The sequence below is a fragment of the Crotalus tigris genome, unplaced genomic scaffold (genome assembly GCF_016545835.1).
Source record: "Crotalus tigris isolate CLP2741 ecotype Arizona unplaced genomic scaffold, ASM1654583v1 scf7180000017946.1269602, whole genome shotgun sequence".
Taxonomy (NCBI): domain Eukaryota; kingdom Metazoa; phylum Chordata; class Lepidosauria; order Squamata; family Viperidae; genus Crotalus; species Crotalus tigris.
The window spans coordinates 184,477-193,393 of NW_024096738.1; the positions used below are offsets into that span (position 1 = coordinate 184,477).

The window sequence follows — 8,917 nt, forward strand, 5'->3', positions numbered from 1 at the left end:
TTCAGGCACATGGAGAATCAATTGGTCAGGACCTAATGAGCCTGAGGAATAGATATATAAAGATTATGCAGGGCATTATATCATTTGCATAAAAAAGGTGATAGAAACATATGATTTTAAAATTTATGATATGCAGGAATTTGCCACATGAAGTAGAGTAGTTGTCATCGCTATTTACTAAATGATAAGAGCCAGGGTTTTTTACTTCTCTGAGACCAATGATAGTAGCATCATAAAAATTCCACAAATGGTCAAGAAATATTTTGTATATGGTAAAAAAGGAAACCATACATGTGATTTTTAAAAAAAAAAAAATTGGCACCTGACTCTTAAATTCCCAGACTGGCTTTTAAATCAATGGCCAGAAGCTTTCAATTGCATTCCAGAAGATGACCTTATCTGTGGAAATCCAACTGGAGTGACTCTGTTTGTCTGTTCTGTTAATTTATGTGAAAAGATGCCAAGCCGCTAATAAATGACCCTTGTTAGGGTCTTAATGCATCCCATTCAAAACCATGCACAAAAGGAATACTATGTCACGGAAGGAAGTGAGTATGCGAAAGGCAACAGACAGTGCAGGAAGGCGATAGACTCCAACAATGTAGTTTGTATCCTGTTTTTATTTCTCAGCAGGCCTGTTTCTTAAGAAAAATAATGTATGATGGACAAGACATAGTTAAAATGGCCTCCTTCAATGTCCCTAACTGTCAGACCCCAATTTCTTTGCTACATGATCTATAAGTTCAACATTTTGCCTGTACATGTGGCTTTGGAAGTGTTGGTTCAAAATTATTTCGGCATGCAAGATGCCCTCATATCCACCCTAATTAGGTCCTTCCTTTTGCTCCTAGAAGGTCTCGGTAATAAACGTGAATATGGAAGGATATATTATATACAGCATAAAGCGGGTGCCTTTAGCCATTTCTAGAAACCAGGTAGTGACTCCAGTAATGTGACAAATGCTACAAATGGTCTCAGACCTGCACAACACATTTTGTCTTGCTTTGTGAGATGAGGAAATAATGGACTCAAGAAAGCAGCATGGAGAACCAACATGGAAATCTACTAGAGATCTCTGCTAAACAAAGTACAGGTTGTAAAGTGATTTGAGTCATTGATATAGCCTTGCCTTTAACCTCTCCTGGAGACCCATGTTCCCCTATGTATCCAATTATCCACTCTGAAGAGGACTCTCCATCATTGTGTCTCTGCAAGATATATGGTTTTAAGCCATGTCTGCAAGATATATGGTTTCAAGCCAATCTAACCCCAGAAGAGTTACTCAGATAGAAACAGGTTATGTTCATCAGTAAATAATAGAATTATAATAGAGATCTTCAAATGAATGTAATTCTAATATTTTCAATTAATATAAAAAACTGAGTTATGAGAAGTCTGGGAAATTAACTCGAGTTACATTTTCACATTGTGTTTTCAACGACACACTTTCTAGATTTCAGAGCTCTTCAAAATAAGGCCCTTTCAGTTTATATGTTTTGTTCCACGATCACCTTTGCAATTCTCTCCTGTCACATGTTTTTATGTTCATTCATCGTATACTTTATTTCTGGTCCGTCTATAGTAGAACCCAAACCAGGAAAAAAGGAATCTCTGCAAAGCTGAAGCACTGCAGGTTCTGGATGCTCTGTTCCCCATTGCTGGGAACTCTGGCTCCATTTCCAGGCTTCAGTTGCCCTTGTACTCTGTTCCCTGATAGAGGAAGGATGACTTCATGACTTGTCAGAGCCTCTTCCGCAGCAGCCATTCATCTCTGTGTGTTTTGCACAGAACTAGTCTCCATTAAAGAAAAACATGCTCTTTGGGCTTTCTTCATTGCCTTACGACCCATTTCCTTTCTCTTCCTTATGTGTGAAGTGAACGGTGGGGATATTTTAGGTGTTCAGAGTTTTCTCTCTCCTCCTCACAGTCACTTGTCCACTGTTTTGCTTGGATGGACTTGGGAAAAGAAGGATGAACAGGATCTTCAGTACAGAAAAATGACAACTTTACAGACAGGCAGGTCTTAGAAGCACACAGCATTATCTACAAACAACCAAATGCACAAAACAGGGTCATGAAAATGTAGATTGGAGGGGAGTAGCAATTTATTTTATTTATTATTGGGGAGTAGAAGAAGTACCACATTGAAATGATCCCGGGGGTTTCCAAACTGAAATGTTAAAGAAATTCCATGGTCATCACAGTGAAACCTGTGAGTTCCTGAAAACATACCAAATGACCAGGTTGCACTTTGTCAGGAAACCCCAATTATTCTTGTCTTCCTGCTATTGCTGAAACCTAAACTTCCACATTCCAAAGTGGATGCCAGCATTCTGTTACCTCCCCCTGCCTTAACTTCCTTGTTTTATTTTAGGATTATAAATAGCAGGCATTCCATTGTGTGTTTCTAAGCAGAAGAGTCCTCAGCATGCATAAACCCATCAAGGATGCCTGCTGCAGAAAAGCAATGACCAGCTATAAGTATTTGCCCACTGTTAATAAGCACTTCTTTTGGCCTGCAGGCCCCTGTGCTCTAGTTACTCCAAAGCTACACTCAGCCATCCATAACTGATGAAAAGCCATTTCTTTTCTTCTTTTCAGAGAATAAGATCAGCTCCTGGCAACTCTTCTTACTGTTTGTGAAAATGGGGAGAAAAAGCAAATGGACCAATATTGCACATGGAGAAACAGCCATCCTCTTTCAACAATCCTCTTCTAAGGCCTGATTTCTACTCTTCATCCCCTTTCTGAAGGCAGCCGGTAGCACCTCTTCTTAGTTACATCAAATTCCTTTGCAATTAAAAGCATAAGCATGGCCTTAGCAGCTTTGTGATCAATTACAGGGAATTTTGAAAGGACAAATACATCGGAAATATAATCTGAGGGTAACATAATCATTTCCACATTATTAAAATGAAAATGTTCAAGAATCTCAGCCTATCTATCTATCTATCTATCTATCTATCTATCTATCTATCTATCTATCTATCTTTGGTTATTCGGGTTTTCTCCCGCGTCAAATTGGAAGTGTCTTGGTGACGTTTCGACAAAGTCTCATTCGTCATCTTCAGGCTGGTGTTTTCGGCTTCGTGCTTCTAGGAGCAATGTGTGATCGTAGCTGTTTCTTCCTTTTAACTGCCAGTGGGGGTATGAAGTGATTGGATGAGAGCATGGCTGTGCTCTGATTGGATGGGGGGTTGGCTGTGCTCTGATTGGTTGGGGGAGTGTTCTGTTTGGGTGGGGGCTTTGTTGTGCTCAGGTTAGTCTGAGTTGCAGGGAGATATGAGATGGTGACCATTGCTATTGTTTGGCTTCGCGTTTGTGGTCGTGCCTCATCTTCCTGGTGGGTGTCAGTTTCTTTCATGTATGGATTGGAGGGGTTTAAAGTGGCTAATGATGCAGCTGTGGTCTGGCTTCTGGTTTGTGGTCGTGCTTCATCATCGGTGTGGGTTTGGGTTTGCTTTTTGCGTGGACGTGTGGTGGTGACATCCTGTATGGCTTTCGTGAGTGTGGGTCTGGTGTCATTTTTTGTGTTAGGCACTCATTTGTCAATGAGGGCGGGTTTCCAAATGTCTGGTAGGCGGGAGGTATCATCTCATTTGTTCATGCTGTGTGGGCGTTTTTCTATCTTGATGGCTTCTCTGATTATTCTGTTATTAAAGTGTTCAGTTTTGGCGATAGTTCTGGTCTTTTTAAAGTCAATTTCATGTCCTGTGATTTTAAGGTGTTGGACCAGGGAAGAAGTTGGTTCCTCTTTTTTGACTGAGTTCTTATGTTCTTCAATGCGTGCACTTATTCTTCTGTTGGTTTGTCCGATGTATGTGGTGGGGCAAGCGGTGCATGGGATTTCATATACTCCTTGATTTTTCTAACTCAATTTTGTCTTTGGGGTTTCTTAGGATGGTGGATATTTTTCTGTTTGTGCAGAATGCTGTCTTAATGTTGTGTTTGTGGAGGATCTTGCTGATTCTGTCTGTGGTGCCTTTTATGTAAGGGAGGAGGGCTTTGCTGTTTTCTTGTTCTCTGTCTTGGATTTTAGTGGGGGTTTCTTTTTGGATTAGTTTGGTAATCTTATTTCTTTGGAATCCATTGGATGTAAGTACATTAGTGAGAGTGTGTAGTTCGGTTTTTAGGTGTTGTTCATCAGCTAAGCGTTTTGTTCTAGAGATGAGTGTCTTGGCGACGGAGTTGACCTGTGCTGGGTGGTGGTGTGAGAGAGCGTGCAGATAGTGGTTTGTGTGTGTTTTCTTCTGGTAGATGGTGTGTCCTAGGGAGCCATTCTGACTACCAAACCAAATTAACCAACCTACTCCAAGACTCTACATACAAACCCCTAAGCAAACTGACACCCACCATGAAGATGAGGCACGACCACGAACACGAAGCCAAACAATAGCAATGCTCACCATCTCACATCTCCCTGCAACTCAGATTAACCTGAGCACAACAAAGTCCCCACCCAAACAGAACACTCCCCCAACCAATCAGAGCACAGCCAACCCCCCATCCAATTAGAGCACAGCCAAGCTCCTAACCAATCAGAACACACCTCCATCCAATCAGAACACAGCCAAGCTCTCATCCAATCAGTTCATACCCCCACTGGCAGTTAAAAGAAAGAAACAGCTACGATCACACATTGCTCCTAGAAGCACGAAGCTGAAAATACCAGCCTGAAGATGACGAATGAGACTTCATCGAAACGTCGCCAAGACACTTCCAATTTTACGCGGGAGAAAACCTGAATAACCAAAGACCTACACACACACACACACACACACACACACGTATATATCTTATTAGTTTCTCAAACTATAAAGTAGAGAGATACAAAGAAAAATGAAAATAATGGGAAAATAGAGGAGGAAAGGGGGAAGAGGAAAAAGTGTAGAGTAAAAGGGAAAAGAAAAAGAAAAGCATCAATTTCAAATTCTTTTTGGTGCAGTGGAATAAGATAATAACATACAACCTCAACTTATTGCTTTTACATAACAATATATACTAGCCCAGTGGTGGTGAACCTATGGCATGGGTGCCAGAGGCGGCACTCAGAGCCCTCTCTGTGGGCACACATGCTGTTGCCCAAGCCTCGCCTCCCCCCACGATCCCCTCCTCTCCAACAACCCCCCTGAAGGAGAGTTGCCCCTGAACATGGCCCACACAGAGCAGCGCAGCCAAGGACATGGCAGTCAGGCAGCGTAGACAAGATTCTGCCCTCACACCCCATTGTGCACAGTTGATGGTGCAGGGTGTGGGCAGAGGGCATGACCACCATAACAGTGCTGAGCTGCCTGGGTGATCCGCGGCGGGCCCTGGAGGCAGTGAGTGGCCCTGAGGGCAGGCGGGGTGGGGGATGGGGGGCAGGGTGGGGCGGGGGTGGGATGGGGCAGGGGGTGGAGCAGGAGTGGGGCCAGTTTTTGGGCACTCAGTATCTAAAAGGTTCACCATCACTGTAATAGCCATTTCTATAACAACAATCTATCTAATCATCAAACCTTCAGATCAAAGTTTCATTTTTTTTCTACCTCAAGCACAAAATCCAAAAACAGTTTCCAAGTAGAAACAAAATTAACTGTATTGAAAATCTCCAGGAATCTCTGTCAGTGATGAAGAATGAGAAGATTTAGGAAAACAAATATTATCATTTAATTAGAAATCCAAATTTTTTCTCATTGTTGAGAATGCCTGTGTCTCAGGGATATTTATCATCAGTCACACAAAAAAACAATGGCCTTGTGCCCCCTCCTTACCTTCATTCTTAAACTGGACTTGTATGATGTCCTTTTCAACAAAGTGAATGGACTTCAACTTTCAGAATAATGGCTGGAGAATTCTGGGAATTGAAATCCACTCTTTCTTAAAATCATTGAGGTTGGGAAACACTGCTTTAGAAGATGCTGCAAATTAAAAAGAGAGATATGGCTGCTGAAAATCCTTCAAATAAACTCCTTGTTGGGGAAACCATTTCAGAAGTATTTTTTCAAACACAGGTAGTGTTTGAAAACTTACAACACTTCACTTAGTGACCTTTGAAGCTACAACAGCACTGAAAAAAGTGACATAGGACCATTTTTCACACTCACAACCATTAGTCACGTGATCAGAATTCAGCCGCTTGGCAACTAACTCATATTTATGACAGTTGCGGTTTCCTGGAGTCATGTGAACACCTTTTGTAATCTTCTGACAAGGAAAGTCAATGAGGAAGCCAGATTCACTTAACAACCTTATTACTAATTTAATGACTGCAATGATTCCCTTCTCAACTGTGACAAGACAGGTGTAAAATGGGGCACTACTTACAACAGAAATGTTGGACTCAATTGCAGTCATACGTCGAGGACTACCTGTACAGGCACAGCTGATTAAAATGAATTAGCGAGGAGAGAATTTGATAAATATAAATGTTCACATTCACACACCAACCCCCTTTTTCCACATTGGATCAAAGATCTTAACCAACCTCTAAAGCGTCTTCTACTCAACCTGTTGTTAATCAACACAAGAGTGCTTCATACGAAGGGGGCTTTAGTTCCACAACCAAGATCTCCGCTCCCTGGAAGTATTCTCTGTGTATCTGTTGTTGGCCAGGGACAGTCCCTGGTATAAAGGAGATCCATTAACAGGAACCACAAGGTGCAAAGTCCTGCTCAAATATTTTCCCCCACATGCCACTCCACACAGCTAATCTTTCAAGTCAAAAAAGACAAAGCACAACAAATCAGGAAGTAAGTTAGTGGGGTTGTTGGAAAGATTACAGACTTCATATTATTTTGGTAAACAATGGGAAGGTGAAACAGATCAACACAGCAATAACTGCTCTGTGGAAAAGACCAGATACTTCTGTTTAGTTTCTCTCAGCAACAAGCCTGCGAAGATTGTAAATGCCCATATATCCATCCAGTGCTTTTTTTATAAGAAAAAAGGTACTGGAACTCACATCTTGTTAATCTTTTATTTACCTTTGGCACATAGTCAATCACTGTACACACACCCACACACTCAGTTGTGTAATGAAACATAATAGTTGTCCCCCACAGTAAGCACTCAGCGCCTGACTACATGACCAATCACAAGCCGAGCAGTGCCACAAGTCGAGCAGCCGGACAAAGTACACATGTATTGGACTCGACATACAAACAGCCCGCATGCACCATTTTAATGATTTTGACGCCAACTTGCTACGCTCGATAGGGCAATTCAAGTCCATGCGGACCAAACATCAAATTTTCAAAATTTACTTTTAAAACTTGAAAAATCTGTCAAAAAAAAAGGTGCTGGAACTCTGTTCCAGTGAGTTCTATGACAAAAAGAGCACTGTATCCATCATATAATATTTGAAGGCATCCAGCTTCTGAATAGTTGCTCTATTTTCTTTCAATACACATATCAGATCTGGACTGGGCTGCAAAAATCTGGTGATGTCATCCCCCATTTTACCCAATTAATAAAAGAGGGACAATTTTCTCTGTGTATTCTCCTTATGATGCTCATTATTTTATATTCATCTACTTTAAAAGTTCTAAACTGGGCCAGTGCGGCTTACATCTTACTCTTAAAATATATATATAGCTGTAACACCAAGTAAATTATATTCTAGAACTCCAATGGAACTATGCTAATTTTAAAATATATTGATTTCTGCACAATTGATACCTAGTTTAAACATTACAATAAACCATAATGTGATTTGTTTAGTTTTGATTGGGTGAATGAAATGAAGCAAACCATAGATTAGCTTAATGTATAACCCAGTTTCAGTCTGGAAAGACAATTAACTGCGGTAGTCTTTTATCTGATTTTGTCTGATCAAAAAGAACTACTGGCTTCAGCCCAGGCAATTATAGGTACTCAACTCTTTAAAACAGATACTTCTTTTCCCAGGATCCTAGAGAAGCTAAGGAGGGCGTCTCTGGAATCCCAGGATAAAACATGGATGCTTTAAAGAGATCTAGGTAGGTGCTATGTTTCTGTTCCTGTGTATTCTGAAATCCCTTTTGGGAACTACATGCATAGCACCACAGAGCTGTATTATGATGTTGGTGTAGTTCTACTCCTACTTGAAGAGGTAAGTCTAAACGGTGGCTAGGGGAGTGAGGTCAGATCCATATATACTTGAGGTGCTTCATGGTTCAGTTCTTCCCTCTCTCCTTATCATTAGCTACAAGAAATTACTGAGAAAGGCCATCTGTTTGGGGCTGAGGTGTCATCAATTTACAGATGATACCCAGGTATACATCTGGGCTCATTAGGAGATGCAGGGGAAGTCATGACTGATACCAGGGACCAGGGCTTTTTTTCTCATAGAACGCCCAGAACGGAGTTCTGGCACCTTTTTTGGATGGAACCTTATAGGGTAGGCAAGGCGGGTTGTATGATGTGTAAGTTCCGGCACCTTTTCTTTTTTCAGAAAAAAGCACTGCCGGGGACTGTGATGGTCTGGATGGGGAAAAACAGGCTCAGACTTAGTCCAAAGAAGATGGAGTGGGTCTTAATTCAGAATCTGACTGATTCCCTAAAAGTACCATCTTTGACTCTTGAGGGGGTTATGCTTACAGTTTGAGGGTTCTCCTAGATTTATAGCTCCTGTTCAAAGAGCAGACAGAGAACTGCCTCTGCTTCTTACCTTCCTCTACCTCTTCTCTATACAGGTTCTCCTGCTTGAGCAGGGGGCTGGACTAGAAAGCCTCTAAGGTCCCTTCCAGCTCTACTCTATTCTAACTGTGACTAGGAGGGCTTTGCACAGAAACTTTGGTTGAGTGCCAGTTGTAGCCTTACCTGGAGAATTATAACCAACAGTCCCATTTCAATAAACGTAACTTTTACTTGTGGCATTATTTGTTGATTGTACATTGATTCATTTTGCATTTTATATATAAGTTCTATAAGCCAGTTTGATTCCTACCTTCAGGAAGTA

General features: G+C 41.3%; 1 long non-coding RNA gene across 1 annotated transcript; it reads right to left on the reverse strand.

Annotated features, from left to right (window-relative positions):
• Nucleotides 1–617: 617 nt before the first annotated feature.
• LOC120308736 lies at nucleotides 618–6,672 on the reverse strand. The gene is made up of 3 exons (XR_005556915.1): nucleotides 6,464–6,672; nucleotides 5,751–5,897; nucleotides 618–2,633 (listed from the first exon to the last, which is right to left on the reverse strand). It is a non-coding gene; the product is annotated as an uncharacterized LOC120308736 (long non-coding RNA).
• Nucleotides 6,673–8,917: the final 2,245 nt, after the last annotated feature.